This window comes from Copadichromis virginalis, linkage group LG5 (assembly GCF_057382275.1).
Source record: "Copadichromis virginalis isolate Kocher_CV1m ecotype Utaka linkage group LG5, C_Virginalis_male_GT1.1, whole genome shotgun sequence".
NCBI lineage: Eukaryota > Metazoa > Chordata > Actinopteri > Cichliformes > Cichlidae > Copadichromis > Copadichromis virginalis.
Window position 1 is genome coordinate 36,654,924 of NC_140622.1, and position 25,046 is coordinate 36,679,969.

Sequence of the window (25,046 nt, forward strand, 5' to 3'; positions counted from 1 at the left end):
TGCAACTCATTATACAGCTTTGAGTGTTCTTCCTTCTGTTTTGCAGTTCTCTTAAAACTCTCTCCCTCGTACCATTTCATTCTTTCTCAGCCCCCGTGGCCTGCCTGCCATCACTCCACCTGTTCACGAACATAGGGGGCAGGAAGGAGGGATCTATGCAGACATTTGGACTGCCGTACCCACCACACACGCGGTCTGCCAGTGCACTGTAGGAAGCAGCCTGCAGCACACACACACACCGGCTCCAAAGCTCCGCACACTCCATCCGTATGGCCAGGAAATTAGACTGACATCTCAATAACAGAATCAACGGGGCATATGGCCTCAGTGTCAACACTCTTACCAAGTAAACAACTTCATACGCACACAAAAGCCAGGATTGGAGAATTCAGCTTGAAGTGTATTCCCAAGTTCTTTGACACATTATGAACCATTAACCACTGGTTGTGAACAGTAGTTTGGATCCAAACTGACTGCCATACTTGTAAGCACCATTTTGTGTTTGACTTTAACTGGCAGGCATGCATAATTCTGCAGAATGTAAACAAAGCAACATATTGTATTTATATTCCTTACTGCATGACCTTTGAGCATGCAACAGAAACAAAGCTGCAGCAGGGTTCATGCAATCTTAAGATGTGGCACAGTCTGCTGTTAGCCATGCCAGAGGTAACAGCCAAAGCAGGAGACATCAGGTGTGTGCGCGTGTACTCCTGACAACCCTTAGAGAATTGCCTCTGCTTGTCAATTAGACAGCACACATAGCTAGATGACTTCATCTGGCTTGCGAGCACCTGAGTCCATGGTATAGTCACAGGGCTGTCTCAGGAGGCAGCTGTCACAGCAGCCACAAAACGCATATGCACAGAGTGCACAAAGTGGCCTAATGTTAACTCAGGTGAATATTGGCTTAGAGGAGGATGTGGGGTGTTTGTCTGGTCTAAATGCCACCTGTCATCCTTGCTTTAATGCAACAAAGGTAAGGTACACAAAGCTCCTCACCACACATCAACAGGATTACACAGAAATGCCACAATGAATAGGCAATACTTTTGAAAAAAGCAGATAGCACTGTTACCAGTGCTTACTAAAATATAAAACTGGGTACTCCATCAACTTATTTCTGGTGGATATAACCAAAAAGGATTACATGTTAAACTCACACCATATTGTGCTGCTGTTTTTCTGTCTCACGTCTTCATGCACAAATAAGATAATCCATAATTTTACAATCTTGAAAGTTTCCTGACCTTAAGTGTTTGCTTTCTACAACAGTTGTTATCACAGGGATGGAAAATAAAATGCATCTGCAGTGATGGCTGTTGCTAGCCAGGTGTTCCTTGTTTGTTCAGCTTCAGGTGACGCTCATCTGCATTAAAACATTCAGCTGACTTTAATTGCTGCCTCTGCAAGTGATGATTCAGAACGAGGCTCAGAAAGAGAGGAAAGGGATAGAGAAACATAATGTGACTATTCCTGTTGAGCCACCGCTGTAAAAGCAATCCATTAACTAATGAAATTGCAAATGAAAAGACAAATACACTTTCAAGAACATTTATCGACCTCCTTACATAAAGACGGGATGGATAAGCTATAACGAGTCCACAGAAATAAATCACACTTGATGTGGTGTATAAATAAATGGGTTCAGTGTAAGGGTTTATTAAGCTCATGTTTTAACTCTGAAGTCTAAACTCCCTGTGAGAGGCTGGCAGCTGTGAAGCATGTGTGTGTGTGTGCCGCTGTGCGGTGGTGTGTGTACTCGAACCACACTGCTCTCTGTCTTGTCACCGTAGATGAGGTGAGAGAAGATGTAACACGGACCGAACTAATTTATCAGTGAGCACAAAGAAAATTTGTGGCATGTGCAATGATACAAGTATGTAGGGGTCAAGACACACACATGTTAACGCAAACACACGCACATGAAAATAACATTATGAATTCTTTTTTTCAAGAAATGCTGTCAAATATTTAGTTTTCTTATCATGAGTCAGACAAGAAGACATCAACAGGATGTTTTTTGGAGGTTTAGCCCAGCTGTGCGTACTATCTATGAGAAAAAAAGTCAAGCTTATTACCCTAGTTTTGCACGACAGTGCCTCACATCTCATCTGACTAAAAAAAGTTTAAATATAGCAACTTATAAGTCTCATCAAAGTGAGAACCTTTGTGGTGACAGTGACATCTAACAGATGCAAGAGAACCGGAGTAACTACAACCCTATTTTCCTCTAACTTCAGTGCTTAGCTTCCTTTAACCTTTTCTACATTTTGTCCCAAGCATGGCTAAAAAAAAAAATACTACACGAAATGACATTTGTAACTCTTAATTAAACAGCGCACAAGTATATCTTCCAAAATGCTGCCGTATTTCTGCAATCCTAATTCTAGTCTACGAAGTCCTGAAGTGAAAGGATAACACATACTTTAAACAACTGACAGAGGCTTAGTATTCAACCAGTGAAACACTTTGAAAAAAAAAGAAAAAAGGAAAGCAATTGATTTCAAAATTAACCAGGTTCCCTCTCCTCCTCCTCCTCCTCCTCCTGTACCATATGGATCTAATCGGCCAAGAGCTGGCCAGCTGGGACCTCCAACAGTCACCTGTGAGAGAAGGGGGGGCAGAAGGGACTGCTGCAAACCCTTCCTTTAAGCCAAGGCAGCCCGGCCCACACACACAAACACACACACACATCTCTGCCTTCCCTCCAAGGAGAGGAGGAAGGAGGAGGGTGCACAGAGGGGAGGGGAGGCACGAGGCAGCTGAATGCGAGCGAGTGGACTTAAATGCTAGAGAGACAAAGGCTGCACCTGGTCCCCGTCCATCCGCGCACACAGCCACAATACAGCGCACATCTGTTCCTCTATCCTGCACTCCGTTCTGACCTCCACCCACACAAACACAAGCACACACACACACACACACACACACAGCACAAGGATACATGAAGCAACATACACACCCGCACACAGCCACATCCACTTTTAAAATAGATAATAGTCCATGTCCCTCTCAGTGCCATACTGTTGCCAAACAACGAGTTACGTGACTTTGTATTTTATAATATCCAGTTTGAGAGATGAAGAAACTCAGGTGACATCATCTCTGCTTTAATCAACTTCATTTACATTATTACCCTCTTGGGACTGACACCTCCTCAACTGTTGCAGCAACACAGATGCCTTGCTTCCATGTAACAAATCGCAGACCCACATGTTACAAATGTATTTTTTTAGACTATTAAAATTTACATCTATAAAAAAAGAAGACTTTTTAAATTTGAATTTACTCCCACTATAGAACAAAGCCTGGATAGCCCTTTACGATAACAGTAACGTGACTTTATCACAGTTAGCATCTGACAAAATGGCTCCCACATTAAAAATGTAATATTTGTCACATTTTCACACAGAGTTTTATAAAGCACAGAGGGAGACAATGAATTAGTCTGCGAATCAGAAGCACCAGAGATAGAAAAGGACAGGATGCAAGCAGAGCAAGGAAAGAGGTGTAGGATGGGAGGAAAGGAATAACAAGGACAGAAAATACTGTTTTCCTTTGGTTTCATCAGAAGGACAAGCCTGGTTGTTAGACTCAGAGCCAGGCTGTTTTTCTTGGCTTTCATTACCACCTTCCAGCCTCGTAGACTACATATTTGGATAAAACCCAATGTCAACACTCTGCTTCCAACTCTGCTAGGAAGGGGAACGATAGGAAGGTGGCAAGGTTGACAGTACAGGGAAAAAGCAAAGAAAGCTGTAGACGTAAGGAGAAGGAAGAGGTATGACTTTGGACAAAAAAGTACTCTCATTCTCACATATGAAGAAGCACAGACATGTCTCCGAAGTGAATTTATCACATGTCCCTATGACAGGCTGATGGTGAGAGAAGCCCTCGCATATCCTCATCACTCAGAGAGATAATTGCAAAAACACCACCGTAATCCAGCGTGCCACATAGTGAAAAAAGGAACTCTGGGATGGAAATATACTTAGTGGCAAACTGAAAAGGAAAACGAAAAAGAGGGGACAGCAAGGCAGACAGAAGTTGTCTATAAAAACTAAGAATGAGCAGTAAAAAGAGGTACAGTGACGTGATGCTGGAAGCAGAGGCGGTTTGGCAGAGGCTGGATAACAATATGCACAGTGTCCATGTGTATGAGGTCAGACCGCAGGGAGAAGACTGACTGGATGGGATCTGAAGTTGCTGACCTTAAAAACACTTGAAAACACCACACACCACATTGCAGTCACTGATTGCTGTTAGATTTTTTTTAAAAACATAGCAGTGGATCAGAAAGGCAGAAACTTAATGTGGTGCATATGACTGTGAAGGTTCTGGTAAATCTGGGACTCTCCACCATTTGACCTTAGAACTGAAGAAGCTTCTCGGATGAGAGGTGAAACGTCTTCAAGCAACTTAAAGAAGTCCAGACGCTTTTCTTTCCAAGCTCCTTTGACTTAATGTGGTGCAAACACCTTTTACAGAGCAATATAATTTACTTCAACCTATACTGCTGTTAAGTTCTTTTAGAAAGCCCAAATATTTAATGCCCAGGTATTTCAGACACTGAAGACACTAATGAATGCAAATATTGTTATTTTTGCTTTAAGATTCTTGCATGAAGGGTAATACTAATATATCTGGGAAAGACTCACACCGAGCTTTGTTCCATAATCAATAGGTTAAATGAATGTGACACACATCTGGGCCAAAGTATAGAGCTCTAAGTGTATTTGTGTCATCCTGTCCGTGCGTTGTGTGTGCGTATTAGCCCTGTTCACCAGGTGTTGCCTGCCCAGGGCGCATATAAACATGGCCACACAAATAACAACAATGGCACTACAAGGACAGTTCATATCTGTCAATCACACACACACACACACACACACACACACACACCAGCCTTCTCTGAGCCCAGTGGATTATCTGCCTATCTGGTTACAACCCTTCTCACCTCTCTGTAACTAATTGGTTAGCCTGCCCATCAATCATCAAGAGACTGATGAGTCTTCAAACTCAAAACCAGCAAGTGGAATATAATCAGTGGCAATGTTCATGGAAGCATGACAGTATAAAAATTAAGTTGCGTAGCCCCCATTTTTTCACCCGCTGTATATGTTTCATGATGAAGATCTCAAATCCATATTAACATACATTCACACACGTGTGCACAATAAAGCACACATTGAACTAGTAAGTTACAGTAATCCATAAAACAAAAATACAAGCTCTAGACACAAGAAAACAAAGCTAACATTGTATCCGTGCACTGATTTCTCAGCTAGTGAATGTGGGACATGTGAGAAAGGACAACTCTGGACCATGTCCCAACCTGACTCTCTTAACATTTTCTGGAGTTCATGCTTGAAAGCAGCACAACTGTAGTAAAAATCTACTTTTTTCTAAACCTTAACTATGAAGATGACTAATCTGTCACACTCAGATTTTGGCGATCCAATCACTCAAAGCTGAGTACCATAAAAGAAAAACAACAACAACACGGAGCTGTGGGCAGGCTTTGCCCAGCTGTATAAAAGACCAGAGCTCAACAGCCGCTGAGAGAGACAGATAAGTCAAACAAAGAGGCCGGCTGTGCTCAAAACAATGTGGAGAATGAGACAATGATAGTAATGGAGGATGGGTAAACGTGTGAGCTGAGGTGTGTTTTGATGAGTGTTATTGTTGTGTATGAGTACTGTATGGTTTTAGCAAACATACGGGTAAGAACACAATGTATTCCTTATTATATATCTTGGGAAAATACGCAGCGTACTGTAGCTGCAACAGAAAATGCTGTGGAAGGAAAATGTAGATTAGAGTGATTTAAAGTCTCAACCAAATCGCAATAGGCAAAAGACTGTTTTTGTTAGTGAAATGTTCTCATTTACATCCACACTTCTTCAGACTGAGGCAAAGATGGGGGGTGGAAAGCCAGAGAAAGGAGAAAATAATGACTATGACAGACAATTCATGGAGAGAGGCAACGCCACCCATTGCTTGTCCACCCACACACCTAACAAAACTGCAAATGCATTTCTTCTTCTTTTTCTCTTGAGTATCACTTTTTGACTTTTGGGTTTAGAATTGGAAAATTACACAATCTTTCCATAAAATTTGCACAAGTTAAATGCCGTTTTTTTAGGGCGGGTAGAAAAGTGGTGTCCGTCTGTGTGCCCTCATGCTTAAGTCTTGGACATTTCAGCTTAACACTGAAATGACTTAATGCAATGTGAGAAGGAAGGTAATGCTGCTGAACAAAAAACAAGGTCTGTGCCATACCCTGACCTGGCACCTATTTTAGTCACGTTGAGCCAAGTGATTTAGTCCTCTGCACTACGTACAGACTATTGGTAACATGCCACCTCTTTCATCAACTCTGAAAATACAAGTGTTAATCTTCTATTTTCAAAGTCACTATATATCAACCCAAAACTACTACTTACGCAATTTTACAGCGTATTAATTATATGTTGATACTTCTTCTCCACATCAGCCCAGTGAATAAAGGTTTTGTCATGGGTCACCGACTGGGTTTCTCAGGTCAGTGAACCACTGGAGGAGAGCTCTTAATAACGCACTTTGCAAGGTGAGACAAGTTACAATATCACTGGCCTGCAACAGGAAGGACGGCCAGAGTGGGGGTGCCTACTGATGCTAAAATGTCTCTCGATACCCACTAACACTCCGGGTTGTTACTTGTATTGACTGCATAGTCTCGCTTGATTAAATGATGTGACCCTTTCGTGTCCACACACGTAAACATATAAGCAAGAACATTCAAATTCATTCATAAGCACACGGTCTCACTGAACCCCTGGGGCCAGATATCACAGACCTCGCCACTGGAACTAATAGAGCACTTCCTGCAGCAAACTCTTGAAGCAGCTGCTCTGTTCTGTGTGTATATACGCATGGTGAAACAGGGGGTATTCTCTGTAGTACGCAAGGGTCATGGTGGTCTGTTTCTCTATGTATTACTTTGCTTCTGGCAGAGAAACTCAGCTGGGTTTGAGGTCAGAAGAAAAAAAGCTTCAGAAAGCTGTAAGGCAAGCAACCTTGTAGTTCAGCAGACACAATGTCTGCAAGACACCTGGCACGCACATGGAGACACGTTCACTTCCTTAGACTCAAAAATACTGTACGCTTGTGAAGTGTGCAATCGAAAACTTCAAAGCCACATAAATTTAAGACAAAAACTATAACTGCTCAACAGGAATGAATGTAAGTGGGATCAAATTTCTGAATAAAAGAAGCTTGAATGTCCTCTGCACAAACACATACACTAACTCACAGATACAGCACGGTGCCTGTTGTCAGGAATATGACACAGTCCAGCAGACGAGACAAGGGTCTCTGGTTTGAGTCTGTGCAGCCGACAATTAGTCGCTCCTATCTCCCCGATGAACTGGCCTGGTCTGGTGTGACACTGGCCAGGTCTCTCTGCCTTTTCTCTTTCTGCGTCTCCAGTCAGATCCTCCCCGCGCACAAGAAACATGAACACATCCCCTGCATGGCACTGTAAAAGGCCAACTCAGACAAAATATACAGCAATGCAACAATGTGACATTTGCACTAGTATCAACGTCTCCACTGATGTCAGAGTGTAACATGCAGGCACAGCGTGAAAGACAGACACAGCAGTTTCCCTCCTCTTCCCATATGTCTGGGATACTGTACAGCAGATGCACACGTCTTCTTTACCTAGTTTCTTCTGCTCTGCTTGCCATGTGGAAAAACTGATTACTATCTGAGGAAATGACAGCTGAGAGAGATAAGCCCCTTTCACACACAAAGTCACTCTAATTGCTCAGTTTTTTAAAAAGAAATCTGGTTGAGGTTGCCGTTTTGGCTGTTCACACATGAATCCCACAGAGGAAAAAAAAAAGTATGCTCCAGATATCACAGCCAATCCAGCTAGATTAAACTTTGTGGAAGAACACATTTGGCTCCTTTGCACCAATTTTGGGGAATGCTGCAACTTTTTTCTCATAGTAGTTATCTTTTTTTTCCTGCATACTGAGACAAGCAACTATAGGACAAACATACATTTCACTAATAAGGTAAGGAAAGAGAATGGTGAATGTGAAACAGAAGAGCAAAAATGTTCTGTTTATTGTAGTTTCTCTAAGAAAAGTCAAACCACACAGTCTTGGTTAAATGTTAAAATATTTCTAAACATAAGTACAAATTAGTATTTTTTAAAAGGCAATTAATATTTTGCCCATATGGCAGGAGACATTTTCTGTGCACAGGTAAAAGAGGCTTCTACCTCACTCAACAAGGATGAAGAGATAAGGATGAGGCACCATCTGTACAGCACAGAGCAGCTCTGGGATTTAGGATGGAACACACACAGAAACACACAAACTAGGCACATAAAGTGGACTATCTGCCACACTCACTCACTCGTGAAAACAAGGCATTTTTCACACACAAACACAAAAATCCTCCAAAAACACAAACTGATATTGGAACACGCTCAGTCCTACCTCCACTCTAGTGTAGAGTCCACTCAGTCCTTTGAGAAACTCAGCTGCAGTATTGGGGTTTTGCTTTCTTATCCTTTGCTTTTTGTCCCTTCTTGTGACTCCGCACCTTCATATGTCAGGCATGTGTTTGCATTCCCACATATGTGAGCCCCAGTGTGGTGAAGGCCAGAGCCAAAGACACAGATGGCACCCAGATGGAGACAGATAACCGAGCAGACCAGCGAACACTGCACTACACGCACTCTTACTTACTTTTATTTCGCTCATGTGAAGCTCTCTCTATCACTCTTACTATCTCTGCTACCGACTCCGCCACGGCTGCTTTACTTAATTCTCTCTCTTTTGCTGACTGAATTTCCGTCCTCTCTCACGCTTGCTCTCTCAAGCTCTGTCTCCCACCCTCTCAATCTCTCTTTTCCAGCTCTAGCTCCTCCCCTATTTTCCCACACACTGTCCCATCCTCTGTTTTCATGGGTCGAGTGTTCCAGCAACGTCACAACCCCCACTCCCCGAACCCCACTCCCCTTCCCCTGTGGATCCTGGCCAATCATCCACTGCTGACTGGCCCCATTCAACCTGCATTCAGTGCAATGGACCTTGCAATTAACATAACTAATTGCTTTGGCACCTAAAGGCTAAACAAGAGACTGTGCCAAGCAAGACAAAAGTACATGCATGTGTGTATGTGTAGAAGTGGGGGGCACACTCTCTCCCACCCCCTCAAGAGAGTGGGGATCTCCCCTTAAAATGTTTTTATACTAACAACCCTCCCTCCCCTTTTCAACCCTTTCGGTGTAGCCCTCTTTTTTTTCTTCAGTTCCTTAATGCAGCCAGCTCAACTCGCCTTGCCAGCAAATGGACTGAGGAGCACTTGATGAGCATGAATGAGTTATTCTTCTTTCCTCTTCTACTCTCTTGTCCTCTGCTCTCCATTTTGACTGAGTTAAACTTAAATCACTGCCTGATTTATGCACGAGACAAGTAGCAGGTTAAGATATTTGTGCCTAGCTGAGGCTGGGCAGTCTACACATACCCAGAGAAAATATGACCTGGATTCAGTTCATTTTAATATTTTTTTTTCTCACGTGAAATACTATGATCAGTTAAATAAAAGATCAAGTTTGTTTGTTTTTGTTTACTTTACTGTACTTTGATTGATTTATATAGCACTCTTCACAGGATGAAAACCACAAAGTGCTTCACAATAATATAAAACTGATAAACATAACACAGCACAATCAAACATACAGCACAAATCTAGTTAAAAGCTAGTCTAAATAAATGAGTCTTAAGATGATGTTTAAAGGAATAAATACAATCCAGGCAACGTAAAGATGGAGGGAGAGAATTCCACAACCTGGGGGCCATCGCTGTAAAAGATCTATCACCTCTGGTTTTAAAACGTGTTCGGGGGACTACCAACAGCCTTTGATTAGATGATCTCAGGCTGAGTGTAAGGTTCTAAAAGATCAGAAATATAGAGAGGAGCGTCACAATTCAAAGCTTTAAAAATCAGTACTAAGATTTTAAAATGAATTCTAAAATGTTCTGGAAGTCAGTGTAATGAGCATAAAACTGGTGCTCATCAATGTGCTCTTTTAATGTAACTAAAGACACATCCTCTACCTTCTGTTTTCGAGACCACTTTAAACCACTCTATGGGTTTTGGATCAATTTGACAAGGCAAAATAATGAGAATGTGCATTTAAACCAGACAGGTGAACATAACGATCCAGCCAAGGATGTTCACACATACACAAAGAAAGACAATATGTGTTGAACTCTAATAGAACTATCCCCAAACTTTCCCCAAACAACTTCTAAATATGGAACAATTTGCAATCTATCTGGTCCACAGAAGAGTGAACAGGACCCTGAAGGACAAATTTTAATGTTCTCAGTGAAACATGGTTCAAATGTTAGATTTTTAAGGCTTTTTGATTGAAGTTGTTGTGAAGTTTTCGAATCAAAGAATTGCTACAAACACATAGCAGTCAAAACCAGCCACAAGAGCCAGTTTTAATATAGCCACATTATTACACAGCAATCATCCACAGTTGTTTCTGTTAAGATCAAGTAAACACAGAAAAGAAATGTACCTATAGTAAACTATACAGTCATAAAAGACTTCACTGGGGGTGTTGATGTTGCTGTGGGCTGTCAAAACCTAAATTGTACTGAATATTCTCTCTTAATAACCTCTTTCTCTGCTCCTCTGTTGTAGAAGGCCTGCTCTATTCAGGGTGCATCTGGTCAGTCAGCAGGCTCAGAGGAAAGACCAGGTGGTTGTGAGAAAGGGAAAGAGAGGGGGTGAAAAGGTGGGGAAATTAGGAAGCCCAAGCATATGAAGCTATACTGTTACCAGTACGTGATGGCAGCACATACTGGAGGAGCTAACGCCAGTGATAGATATCAGATACTAACTGATTTACATGTACAAGCATGGTCTTTAGTCTTTTCCACCAATATTGGCTTGAAAGTCCTCATTGAAAGCCCAAATTTAAGCAACGTCACATTTGACCAACATAAATATTTTCAGAAAAAGGTTATGTTAAGGTTAATACACACAGCCAAAGCTTGGTCAGTGTATGCCATTTGCTTTATAAACATTCTTTTTCTAGGGTTCGCCAAATAAAAGACAGCTATCTTCAGGTGAGAGTGTTCTTAAAAGAATAGAGGCGAAATGATTTGTTTCAGTGCAAGAAAAATGATTAATTTGAGCTGTTGTATAATAAAAATACAGAGCTGAAAATGAGCATAATAGGACATTTGAAGGATAAATGATTTGCATATAAATACTAAATATACAAAGCTGCGTGCTACATTACCCAAAAAGCTCTTTGGAGAAGTAAGGTAGGCAGAAGATGAAACAGGCGAATACATCCATTCTATTGATTACATGGATGGATGTATGGATGGTCTGTTGGCACAGGAAGGCTTAACAAGACTATAATGTGTCATTTTAGAAAGTGGTTCTCACACAATCCCATTTATGCAGTTTTTGGACAGACAACTGGAAAGAAACCATGTCCCTGTCCTTCCTACCTACCTACCTACCTACCTACCTACCTACCTACCTATCTATCTATCTATCTATCTATTATACCTGATCTTAGTTTTATCCAAAATTTATAAATAAAGTTTTGATTGACTGATATTGTTTCTTTCCATCCTTATCGTCTGCCCCGCCCCTTAGTTTCACCTGTGTTTGATTGTTTCCACCTCCAGTGCCTAATCACAAATCATCCCTGCATATGTGTATATGTATATATTCTGTAACCAGCTCCATCTTTGTCTAGTTCTTCTCAAGTACCTCCTTTTGGATTTCTGTTTTACGTTCACTTTTTAGACGTGCTTTATTTTTATTTTGTTGAATCAACCATTGAAAGGTTCACCTATAATGTATTTATTGTGCCTAAATTTCATTTCTCTCTTCAAAAGTTTTACATAACAGTGTCCAATGCATTGTTACACACTGTGATGGTTCAACTTTTCTTTTTACAACAAACCCTCTGCTGAGATTTTGAGATCACTACACTCACTACACAAAAACTCTTTCCAGAAGGGTCCCAAATAAGGAAAACAATATATTCTATGTTAGCCTGTATTAGTTCTATAAAAACTTATCATGGTGCATGTATATATTTTATGCGTTCTTTTTACTGTAGCTGCTCAAGCCTCTTGCAGCTGTTTGTCATTGTGTGTATGTGTGAGAGATAAAGAGTGAGACAGAGACAGAACCAGAGACTGTGCAGCATCTGTTACTGTTCACACGCTCCCGAGCCAAACTTCTACTTTTAGAAAAAGTAAACAACATTTTTTAGAAAGGCCAGAAAAAAATTAGTGGAAGATGGATGAAAAGGGGAAATATATGGGAATATGGTGATTGGGTAAACAAGACAGAACATTAGGTCCTCTGTGTGTGCCTGTGTGTGTGTGTACACATTCAGGACCGCTGAATGTTGATGGGAAAGAACAGAAAAAAAGTTGAGCGTATCATGTGTCTATCCCTTCATTTGGATTGCTTTATTATACCCTGCTGAGTACTTGAGACCAATCCGAAATTAATTCCATCCAATCATTTTTAACACAGTTTTACACGGTTGGATCACTGAATGCATGTGTTTCTAGTGAAAACTGTTTTCTAATGGGTCATTATTGTGATGACAGATACGTTTATAGCTCTACAGCATATACAAGTGGCGCAAGTACAGAAAGTAGAATACCGTGTTTTTACACTCACATAGCTGGTCCTCATACAAAAAACAGGAATGCAGAAATACAACAACAATGGAATCTGCCAGTATGATGCCTCACGTAAAGAAAATAATAATCCGACACATTAACAAAATTGAATTAATCCAAATATACTAGTGGTTCTAGAGGCTACTCATATGTTGATTGTGCATGCAAATAATTTACTGGGTAACGTGGCTGAATGTTTAAGGAACTTCAACTGTATGTTGAGGCCAGCCAATCATTTTACCTTTGCAAGCGTAGTAGGCGGGGCCAGGTACGTACGTTCTTTTAGAGCAGAGCTACAGATTAAAAATGCCCAAGGCGAAGCGTTCAAAGTCTGGCTGTACTTCACAGCAAAAGATGCAAACTCAGCAGCCTGCAACAAGTGCTTTAAGCTGATACTGTGATACTGTGCAAAGGAGGTAACACCTCGAATCTGATGAAACACCTGGCGACGCATAGCGTTTTTTTAAAAGCCGAGAAATGCGCCGTATTTGATAGCTTGCTGCAAGAGCTCACACCGAGCACATCTACTGCGGGTGTGGTGCCTGTTATCGGACCCGGAGTTAGCAACATCCCCCAAAAACCCGAAGAGGAGAGTCCTGGCCCCTAGCCCTGCCAGTGTAGCAGAAATGATGATGATGGCCGCAGCATCATCTACTCTGCATGAGTAGCTTAATGTTGTTCGTGTGTAATTTGCGTTGAGTAGGCTAACCACATTATTACATTAATGCATGTAAGGTGAACTAGCAAACACCGTCGTAGTTACATGCGGCTGTCTTCTTGTGTCATGGCAGATACTCCCTTCACCCTGGCCAAAAAGGCTAAAATGACAAAAGAAAAAGTGGAAAACAGCTAAACACGAGAGGTTTTTGGACAAAGTTTGTGTTTTTTCCATTGTTTAAGCACTGCTTCCAGCCAAGAGTGATGCCATAAATCCCCTATAGCTGCAGAAAAGGCTAACATTGTTATCTTTTTACAAAAAAAACAGCTAAACATGAGAGGTTTTTGGACCAATTTTGTGTTCTCCATTCTTTAAGCACCGGTTCGAGCACTGTTTAAGCACCGGCACTGTTTCAAAAGTACCGGTTTGGTACTGGTATCGGATAAAACCTAAACAATACCCATCCCTATTCAACACTACAAGATAATAATAATTCTGGTCCCACACACACTGAATTCCATATTCATTATGAAAACTTTTTATTGAAATCCCACTAAATGTTTAATATTTCCACCATCAGTTTCCTAGCAGATATAGATTTTGTAATTTTTACGTATGTACCTCAGACCTGAACTTTCTTAAACACTGCTTCAGTGAGGTGTATATGAAAATGCAAAAGTCTGGCACAGTCATATCTTACATTAACCTCCTTTAACCTCTCAGCACTCCAGTCTGTTGTACTTGCCTGCTTCAACCTCTACCCAGGCAGAAGCTTCACCTAAACCAAATAGATTATTTCCCACAGTGACATGCCATTTGACCATCTCCTGCTGTGTTCATGTCAGAAACATGAAAAGGGCAGCAAGCATGTAACCTAATTCACTAGACATTATCCTAAAATCATGTAAAAACAGTTCCTCTTGCTCTGTGGATCTCGGTTAGTTCGTGCGGGCATACTCAAATGTCTCTTTTTGTAAATCAGGCTAGTCAGGCCAGCAAAGAAAGGAGGTAGTTGCCAGGCTAGCTGATAAGAATTATGGGTAATTTTCCATATTGTTGCTATTTTTCCCGCTAAATCTCATCATTGCTGCCCCTCTTCTCTTTACGCATCTTACCAGCATGGACCAGCCCCCCTCGGTTTCCTTTCCCTCTATACCTCCATCTGATCACTGTTCAGAATCCTGATGTTGGCTAATTTGACACAGCCATAGATTTCCCTGTCTGATCTTGAAAGAATGCATTTTCCATTACATTGTCTACACCACATTTATCTAAGGTCTACTGCTATCTGATGGACCATTTACTGTAATAAAAAAAAGAAAAAAATACAGATAGAGGCAAAAAATAGAGATCAAATAAGATGCTTCTCGGTAGTAATCAAGGGTAAAGTGAGGGCTATTTTCTCTCTGTCTTTGGGATCAGATAAACAATAGGTCATGCAAACAAAAAACAGACAGTGCAAAGCTCCTTTTTACCGTATGTGTTGGTTATTGACGGTGGGAAAGTATTGGAGGATGGTAAGATTCCCAGAATCTTCCAAACACAAACTCTTACTTCTGTTTTAATGTCCTTAATTTTTATGGAAACTGAATAAAACACTGAAGTCATTATTTTCTTCCATTATTAGTTAAATGGAAGTTCACAATCTAAAAGCTGTGTCTTGTAAGCAATGTTGATGAATGATAATTAGACACTTTTTCACCAAAAATTAACAACTGATGCCACCCGAAAAGTGCAAAGTGCAAAGGTTGCAAACCAAAGAGTGCCAGTTTATGTTAAGCTGATCTCTTCCTTGTTTGTCACAGAAAGGTCATTCACACACCAAACTGACTCACCCTGCAGTGAGATGATGTTTTTTGGCTTTCTTGATGTTTTGAGTTTCAAATAACTGAAAATTTCCACAAAATCCCTCAAATCCTTCCCTGTTCAAGTGAATTAGAAGGCTAAAAAGGACTCATTTTTAATGAAAAATGTGTCTTCAATCTACTAATAAACCCACAATGATCACTTTACAAGCATCATTTTACACCAGATCATAGGGAAATTTATCTTCTTTCAAACAATGCATTCCTCCAAGCTAACGCATGTACACGCTTTGATTTAGATGTATTTGAGTAAGAGAAGGGCTATGTAAATGCCAAATTGACTCCCATTATGATTCAGTCAAGGAGTTTAGGGGAAAAGCATAAACAAGCTGCTTTTTATTTTTCCATTTTACTTCCCTTACCACATTTTTAAGACTAGGAACACAAAAAACAGCAACTTCTTGTGACTCTTATGGTTTTTTAAATCATGTTGATACAACTTGTGGTTCTGAATTTATAAGCTTTTTCTTGAACAGCAGAGCTGAGAGAAATTTTACACAGACCTCTCTGGTTACACAGACACATGCCATCCCCATAGTAGCCAACTGCTGAGGTGCAAGCTATTGACAGTTGATGAACTGATTCATTTGAATATTACCATATGTCCCTTGTCTCCTTCTCAGAAAATTGGACAAATGGCTAATCTGTACACATTTCCAACCTATCTAAACTTATCTATCCTTCTGTTGGTGTCCCCGACTGTTTGTGAATCAGTTATCTAAGCTTGACCATTTTATTGGGGCCACCTGTGGCCAAGCAACAGTCTGACTGCAATTTGTCCAGAAATTACGTAGTCTGATTTGCGCAGCAGTATTGTATGGCCCTTAAACCTCAGAAAAGAAGGCGTAAGTGATGTGTTTCTTTATCATGCTTTAATCATTACCACCTAAAACGTCAAACATGACTTAATAAATACTTTACTACGAGACAGTTTTATAATTCTATTGACTTAAATTTTGGGTAGTGATAGCAGGAAGTCTTTCCTAACTGTAAATGCTCAAATTTAACACTAAATTGAACTCACACTGAAAGGAAGGCACATGCATGCTCTCTGGCTCTCTTGCAAAAAAAGCTATGCACACAGATGGCTCAGTTAGACTGAGCTGCAGATGCGTTTGCGTACAGTAGTGATGGGATTTCCGGCTCTTTTTAGAGATCCGGCTCTTTCGGTTCGGCTCACTAAAAAGAGCCGGCTCTTTCGGCTCCGAACCGGCTCTTCAGGTTGTTTTGTTGCTTTAATTAATTTATTATTAACAATAATATAAAATTATGCACAAAAGGAATTACTAACATAAAAACAAGTGGTTTTATTTATATATGTTTATATATAAATATATGCGGTGGCCCCTAGAGACAAAACACGTACAAACTCCAAAACACATTTCTAGCATGAACTGAACTTCCAAAGCAGAGCTACTAGATCACTTAAATTACACAATTGAAAGCATGTGTGTATTGTTTGTGTATTTATACACAGGCACTCATATATATATTCAAATAATTTAAAAAAGAGTTCATTTACCTGTTACTACGACACACCAAATCCGGTCGTTGGTACTTGCTGGCTTGTGTAGCCACAAGATAACAAAGGCTCAACACTGCGCCCAGCATCCTGGAGCACTTCTGTTGTCTTTTGTACGTGTTTTGAGTTTTTATGTGCTTCTGAGTTTTTATATGCTTCTGAGTTTTTACGTGCTTCTGAGTTTTTACGTGTTTTGGAGTTTGTACGTGTTTTTACGTGTTTTGGAGTTTTTACGTGTTTTGGAGTTTGTACGTGTTTTTACGTGTTTTGGAGTTTGTACATGCTTCAGAGTTCGTACGTGATTTGAAGTTTGTATGTGCTTTGTCTCTAGGGGCCACCGTAAATATACTTTTATTTATTCACTCCACATAAAATGTAATAAATAAATCATATAATACAAAAATCAACTATTCACATTTCAAGTTTTAACTATTTAAATTTTCAGCTTTTTCCTTTCACAAATTTAAAGTGAAAAGAACACAAAACACTGCAAACCACAACACAATTAAATATAAATTATAATATGAAACCTAAAAGAACATGCACATTCTCTGTCATATGGACCTGCATGAATAAACTTTCTCAATCCTTTATCATCTGCAACCGAAAATAGTTGTGGATGATTACTATACCTTTCTAATGTTGTTGTCCCTGCCTCTCTTTCTCTCTCTCTGGCTCTGTTCCTGTGCTACTGAGTGTAACTACCGCCCCTCCCCCCTCTGCCCAGCGTAAAGCACAAGGCTCGCGTGCAGAGTGAAGCGGAAAAAAAGTGCGAGAGAGAGGCTGAGAGAAAAAAAAAAAAAAAAAACACGTGACGACTCGCGATAAGGAGCCGGCTCGCGTCGTTCACGTCAAAGAGCCGGCTCTAAGAGCCATTTCGTTCGCGAACGACCCATCACTAGCGTACAGAGCTGTTCCCTTCAAAACTTCCCGTACCAACAGATTTTCACTCCCAACTCATGGCATTACTGAAACTTGCTCAAGAACTCCCTCTCTGTCATATTTCAGCACAAAGGGGAACCCCTTTAGCGAATTATCTGATGCATCATGTGCAGACATGCAAAGCACAGATACAGTACGTCTGTGTAAGAGGTGTCTGTCCAAGGAGCTTGGAAAGAACACACAAAGCAACTGGACTACTTTAAGTCCAGTCTTAGAGACTTAAATATGTCCAGCAACTTTTCTTTCCTAGCTCCTTACATCACAGATACAGTTTTACAGACTTTTTTGCCTGATAAAGAAGGAGAACAACCACAAAATGTGAACTTTTAAAAAATGCTGCATTGTTTAAAGTGGTAAAGAGTGAAATGCTGAGTGCATTTACAGCATAATATAGGAACAAATCAGTCTGAACATATGAGATATGACATACACATTGTCTGCATTTCAAATGTATTGAGTTTTTAGGGAATTTCCAACGGGATGTATTTGTCGGTCAGTTATGGTCACACAGTTGGGATGAAAGGCAAAAGAGAAGAGAAATGTTTAAATTATCTGCATTAGTTTGAACAAGGCTATACCGACTCCCTCAAGACTTGTTCAAAGCTCATCCATCAAGACATTAAGAACAAACGGGTGACTGGTCAGGAGGGGTCCCACGTTGCTCTTACACAAAACAACTAGCGACTGGTACTTTACCCCCTCCTGACATCCCACAAGCTCAAACACGCCTCTCCCTTCACCTCTTCCCCCGGTCTACGGACCTGCCCTCACCCCACTCTGTCCTTCCATTCAAAGACTATTGTGCCCTCCTTTTCAGTCATCCTCATATCACCCATAACAAATGAGCCCCGTATTTTCTTCTTTCCCCTCCTCTTCTCCCCCCGCTTTCTTTTATTTTTTTCCTTTCTCTAACTCGCTCTCTTTCTCTCCTTCACTCAGTGCCGATGAAAGGCAGGCATTGAGCCGGCAGTGGCATTCCAAAACCTCAGGCCTCGGCTCCACTGTGTCTGGCTATTCAACACTGCTGGGAGCCATTAGTTTAAGTAAGGCCTGACCCGCCTGCTCACCCACGGAAAACCATCACATCTCCTATTACACTCCACGCACGGAGGGGAGACACAAAGCTGCTCTTTGGGTGCGACAAGTGTGTTTAAGAGAGCAAAACAAGATGGAGACGAACAGAGACGAGAAAGTGTAAGAAGTGGGAGATTCACGCATAAGTGTGTGTTTATGAGCGAGAGGGAAAGTAAGTGAGAAAGCGCTTGTGTGTTGGTATGAGGGAGAGTGAGAGAGTGGCTGCATGCGTGCTTGAAATTTATGAGCGGCGGGTCACACGCTCGCTTGGCTGCATCTTCCTAAAGTTTCCACACAGCAAAGCCAAGTGCATAGCCAGACGCCAAACCCTTCTCACCAATAACGCCGCTTAAACGATATTCAACAACCACACACTTTTCAAAGTCTCTCCAGCTGCTCTCTTGTTTAACTTATGTAGCAGATTCCCTGTCGGGGATATCCATCTATGGCGCTTATAGTTAAATCTTTAAATGCAGCAATTTTGCTAATTGAAAAATGATACCGCAGATCAGAAGTCGCTCTGCGTTGCCAGCCTCACCCAATTGTCGGCACATAAACATGAATAGCTCTCATAAACAACTCCATGTTTGGGAGACGTTTTGTGTTAAAAGAGTGCGTGCTTGCTAAAACTTGGACAAGCCCACACACAGATGTAACATATACAGTGAGTAACTACATTCTGCACATTCCTTTAAGGACAACAGGATATACTTTAGTGGCAGTTTTGTTTAAAGCAGGGAACGAATAACAGAAAAGTTTTGTTTTTTCCACATCTGAAATTCATAATTTATATAATACGGAATTATTTCTTTGCAAAGGACGTCACTTTAAGATGACAAACTTGAACCTCCAAACCGTTCATCTTCTCTGCTCATTAGTACACAAAAAAAACCTGTCATAACAGAAGATTTTCTTTTGATGAATTAAAATGTCCAAAGGTTTAGTTTTAGCAACCTTCTCTCAATTTCACTGAGCTCTAGAAATAGCATGACTATCACTCTGTTTTCAGTATAGTAGTCCCACACGTCAGTGCTATCACTGATTCAGTTAAACGCACACTGCCGTGAGCTGAGCTGAACAGTTGTTTTTTTCTATAAGGAATATGATGACAACAACACCTATGATTCAATGTTACTTTAGACTGTTTTTGTACCTGATGTGTGAAGTTCCCTGCTACCAGCAGGTCATTCTCTATGAACCTTATATCTCTCTTTCTCTCCCCGAGGCTGCAGGAGCAGCTGTGTTGTTCTCTTCCCTGGCGATGGCCACACCTGTGATCTGCAGGTGGTTCATCTGGCAGTGGAGCCGGGAACACCTGGCCTGGCTGAGATAGAGCCTCCAGGCTTTACTTTCAGTGTGTGTTTGTGTGTGCGTAATAGTGTTTGGGATTTCTGAAGGGCTCAATTAAAGCTGAGGGAAGATAACGGCTGGCTTTGCTAACACACACCCACGCACACATTCAGGGGCATGTGTTGGCATTTCCCTAGGTTAAGCCTCAGGGATGTTTGGACTTGTCAATGTTGCAGTATAATTTTCAGATGTGTCTGCTGAAGACTAATAGAATGACGGTAGTATTTACAGTTTTGCTCGGTGTGATTCCTTTTCTTTTAAAGATATAACAAACAAAGCCAAACCTCCTCCTGCTTTCCCAACCGTCATGCTTAATCTTGTGAGCCAAGTCCCCTAAATATCCCGGCGAACAATAGGGGACTGTGGCATCACCTGCTTTGCCGTTGCTTTGCATACTCACTGCGGGTATGACATCTTGCTACAGTACTCTGCTGGGACAAACAAGCAAAGACAATAAGCAGAGACACCAGCTGAGGACAAGATAATAAACAGTTGCACCGAGAACATGTTGAGAGCAAGCACAGGCAGTCTACAATGCAAGCTTGTGTATGTGTCTACGATTAGCAGGCAAGGAATCAGAGTGAGGACACATGACGTGAACTTGACAAAATTCATAAAATTCACAGAGGAAAAGAACAGCTTGAGAGTTATATTGACTTTGGCAAAAATCACACATTCAGTGTTGCATTCACTGCATGCGTGTGTGTGCGTCAAATATGAAAAGAATATCGGGCCAAGGCTTTACATCATCTCCATTCAACTATTTGTCATGGGAAGAAGTGATATACTGGGTCAGACACAAGCTGTGCTTGTTGCACATGCTTACCATAAACACTACACATGTTACAGCTGACAATTAATGATTATTTTGATGTATTACTTGAATATACAAACAAACAAAACAAGACTTAAGGAATTTATTTATGTTAAAAAAATGTTTCAGAAGTGACAAATTCAACAGGGGGAAAGGAGATTGGTTTTAAAGCTGCGATATTGCTTTTTCATCTTGTCAGACCCTGCACTGTGTTTTCTCACATGAGTCTTCAATAATAACTCATACACAGCTGGATGTCAGCTTTCTTCTGGCCAGTGACAGGCAAGCTGCAGCTGTGTTTAGCTGGACTCAACACAGTAGACCAGACAGATGAGTGCGGATGGAAAGAGGGGAAAAAAGGTCAAATAAATAGAGGAAAAGGGGACAGAAACATAGGGAGGGAAGAGAGGGAACAAAGAAAGGATGGATGGAAGGAGAGAGAAACATGAGACAGAAACAGGGGGTGAGAAAGGAGGCGTGGAGAAAAGGGTAACCAATGCTAACTCCTCTTTGTCTGAGCCAAGTGGGAAATGATGGAAGGGGGTGAAAGGCATGAGAAGTGGGAACAGAGAGACAGGCATTAAGAAAGCATAATGTGGTAATCCATTTCTTTCACTTGCTTTTTCTTTTTTTTCTCGGCCAAATTGCTCTGAAGTGACTGGACACTTTTGTTCCTAGCCAGTGTCCCTCCACTTAAAGTCGACAAACAAATAAATGCTTGCGCACAACCGCAGGACTTGCATTTCTTCCTCAAAAATGATAAAGGATGCTTGGTTTTTTTGTTGAGTTTTTTTTTTTCACACGACAATTTAAAGGAAAGACTGTTAACAGATGAACACACAAAAGGGAAAGAGGCTTTAGTCCCTTTTGGCCGAGTCCTTAAAAAGCCATATGACAAGTATGCAAAACCACTCTCAAATCCTGCAAGCCGCCTTTTTGGAATAGTCAAATGTGTCAAAGCGATGTTTACGCTACCAGTGACACCTGAGTACACAGGTCATGGCGGTGGTTGGCAGTATAACAAAATGAGAGTATTAACAACACTCAGAAACCAAGCTGAGACCTGCAATCAAGACTGAAAGGCACAGCTGGGTTATCTTTCAAAGGTGGAGAAGTGATGTTTTGTTAAAAGAGTAGACGAGCACGGACACTCTTAATATCTCCCGTCTCCTGTACGCCTTCTATTTCTGAGGATTGTTATTGCCGGGTGATCCTCAGTGCAAGATCACATCTGGATCCTATTGTCTCCGCCGCTCTGTGCAGTACCGCACAGCAACAAGAAACAGCTGTGCAAAACTGGCTTCAATTAGCCTCACATTCTCCCTGACAGTTAATCTCTTTCTACTCCCATTCTCTCACTGTTTTGTTCCTTTAACTGTTAGGTCACTTCTGTCTTTCCCCCCTTTTTTTTCAAACCTTTGCTTCAGGTTGCCACACTGTCTGAAGTAATAGACATGGGATCACAGAGGATTGAATTGGAAACAGACAATGGGACGGAAAAGCTCAGAGGTCTCACGAAACATAAAACATGACAAATCCCATCTGTTTAAATGGACTGATGATGCAGTTTGCAGCGGTTTAGGCTGCAGAGATGATATATTTTCATTTCCTGTAAGAAGGGAGTAAATTCTGTTTATTACAGTCAGAGTTCATTTCCATCTTTGACTACAATTTTCACTGTAAATGACGATTAGCACTAGATATATGGCACTTGCAATTAAAGTCTATTCAAATTGTCTTTTCAGATTATTACTCAGACAGATGGTGCCAGAATCTTTGCTGTGTATGACACATTTGCCAAATCGGGCTACAAAGTAACCCGATAAATCCAGACTTTAAACATCTCTTTAACCACTAAAACCACACTTAGCAAACACTCCAGTGTGATCCAGCAGTGGAACATGCTGAATAAAATGTTGTCGCTCACAAGTAATTAATCAATCTCAACTAAACTCAAACTTGTTTAATTGTCCACAGTCTTGACTCAGCTGAACTGCAAGCAATCCAGCTCAGAACGGCCCTGTGATAGGAAATGGGAGCCAGATTTAAGGCAATGGAGTCAATCTGATGGGCTTGATGAACAAATCTGCAAGGTTCTGCAGTCATTGTAGCCTTGGGGCCTGAGTAAAACACTAACAGGTGGTAGTGCTGGTTGAAAAGACCCACGCAGAGACCAGAGGGAGTGAGAAGGATACTGGGCTCACAGCCTGACACACAAAACACACACGCACACCCAAGTACATGCATTATATGAAAACACAGCCAACCACATGCATGACACACACCCTTACAAGCTACAAGCATTTATAACACACTGGGAAAAAAATATTTTCACACATTACAAGATACATAACACATAATGCAGACACAACTGCATGCAAGCTATCAGTCTACACGAACAAGAAACAGTGCAGGGGTGACTCGAAAGCTCTGCAGGCACCTTTCTCTACCTCCAGGATGGGGAAATTCTCCCACATGGCAAAACACTAAGGGCCCACGTCTGGCAATGCTAACAACCCACTCAAGCCAAAACCAATTAAAAGTCTCTAATTCAAACCTGCAGGGCCCCTTTGTCGTTTATTTCCTTTTTTAATGTCAGAGGATTGGAATCTGACTCTGTACCCCAGCCCAAAGAGAACAAGAGAAGGAGGAGAATAATCTGAGTTGAAGATTATCCATATGTTTTCAAGTAGAGTTAATTAAATCAAGAGAGAATGGAAATGATCAACTATGGTGTAGCAATGTTGAAACAAATGCTCTTCAGTACATTTTTTCCCAGTGAACTTAGAACATCCATCCTTCCCAGAGGGCTTTTTAGCTTTCTGCATAGCATCAAATTACTCTAACTAAACAGCAATTACGGTAAAACAGAAGAGTACCCACATTTTATCCTTTCTGATTTAAGAGTGGAACCAAATTTTCCAAAACAATAATCACTTTCAAATCCAGCATCCATCATGTATGTAGTTTTGCATTACAGTACACACTCTGCTGCTCCCTGGTGGCCGTTGTAACTCTGTCATCATCATTACCACTCTCACCACCAAAACATCAGCATCTTATTAAGTTGATGTGTTTGTCATCTGATTATCTGTTATTCTGTGGTGAGAAAGAGGCCAAATGGAGTCCTCGCAGGGGGTCACGGAAACACATGTCCAGAGTCAAGCCTTCAGGCTCTGCTGACCCCACTTGCATCATATGTTGGTCACAATTGTTTCAACAGAAGATGCCAGACTCTTTATTGTGGTTCTCACATGTGGACTACTGAACAACTAAGTGATGCTATAAATCCAGCGTTTAAACACATCCATTCCCATCAAATCCACACTTAGCAGCACACATAAGTGGGATCCAGTCACACCACAGTCAAGCTGCCTTGCATGGCTGTACTATTGACCCTCAGTGTCAGCAGTACAGCAGGAAGAAACTACAGACAAAGAGGAAAAAAAACTCCTCCTGGCATAAAGCAGGAGTTCCAGCCTGGCTTCACACCGCCTGGTGTTTTTGTCTTGAAAAGCTGTAAACTCCAGATGGTGGAAAGAGAGGAAAAAAACTTAGTCTGGTGGATTAAGGGCTCCAAATCCTCCACTGAAAAGACACATAGACCACAAGCTGCTATTCAATCAAATGGGAGCATAATAGCCTTGTTGTGGGGGCTATATAAGGGATAATGCATCCAACAGAGTATGTGTTATGCATAGTTTATTCACTCTCTTTAATGGATCGTAATGAGCGTAAGATCTTACCAGACAAAAGGATAACCGAGTTTTTGTTTGCTCATCATAATGATTTGATGTAATGTGAAGTAACACGTTCAAAAGGTGTTTTTCCGAAGACTCAGCCTCCCCTCTGAGAGAAACTCTGATAACAATACTCTTTCCCTCACATATTAAGTAAATAAAGTTCTGCTTTATTTTCATTAGGAGGCAAAGACGTCTCTTTAACTGAGATCCTGGATTCTTAATTATGTAACGCGAGAATAGGACATACCGGCCATTTGTTCAACAGTATGCATAAAAGCGCAGGTGCAAAAAAATCAGGAACACACCTGTAAATATTCACTATATCAGATAAAAGATCG

At 41.1% G+C, this 25,046-nt stretch overlaps 1 protein-coding gene across 5 annotated transcripts in view; it reads right to left on the reverse strand.

The window, feature by feature from the left end:
• cbfa2t2 (CBFA2/RUNX1 partner transcriptional co-repressor 2) overlaps positions 1-25,046 on the reverse strand; it is a 37,549-nt gene that overhangs the window by 12,191 nt on the left and 312 nt on the right. The window contains exon 1 of one of the 5 annotated variants that reach the window (XM_085457614.1): positions 17,418-17,581. The exons of 1 other annotated variant lie outside the window; for it this stretch is intronic. The gene's annotated coding sequence lies outside the window, so the exon portion shown is untranslated. Of the gene's footprint in view, positions 1-7,297; positions 7,537-8,495; positions 8,904-17,417; positions 17,582-25,046 lie in introns of those variants that run through there. 3 more of the 5 variants (XM_085457615.1, XM_085457613.1, XM_085457616.1) reach the window with 3 other exon arrangements.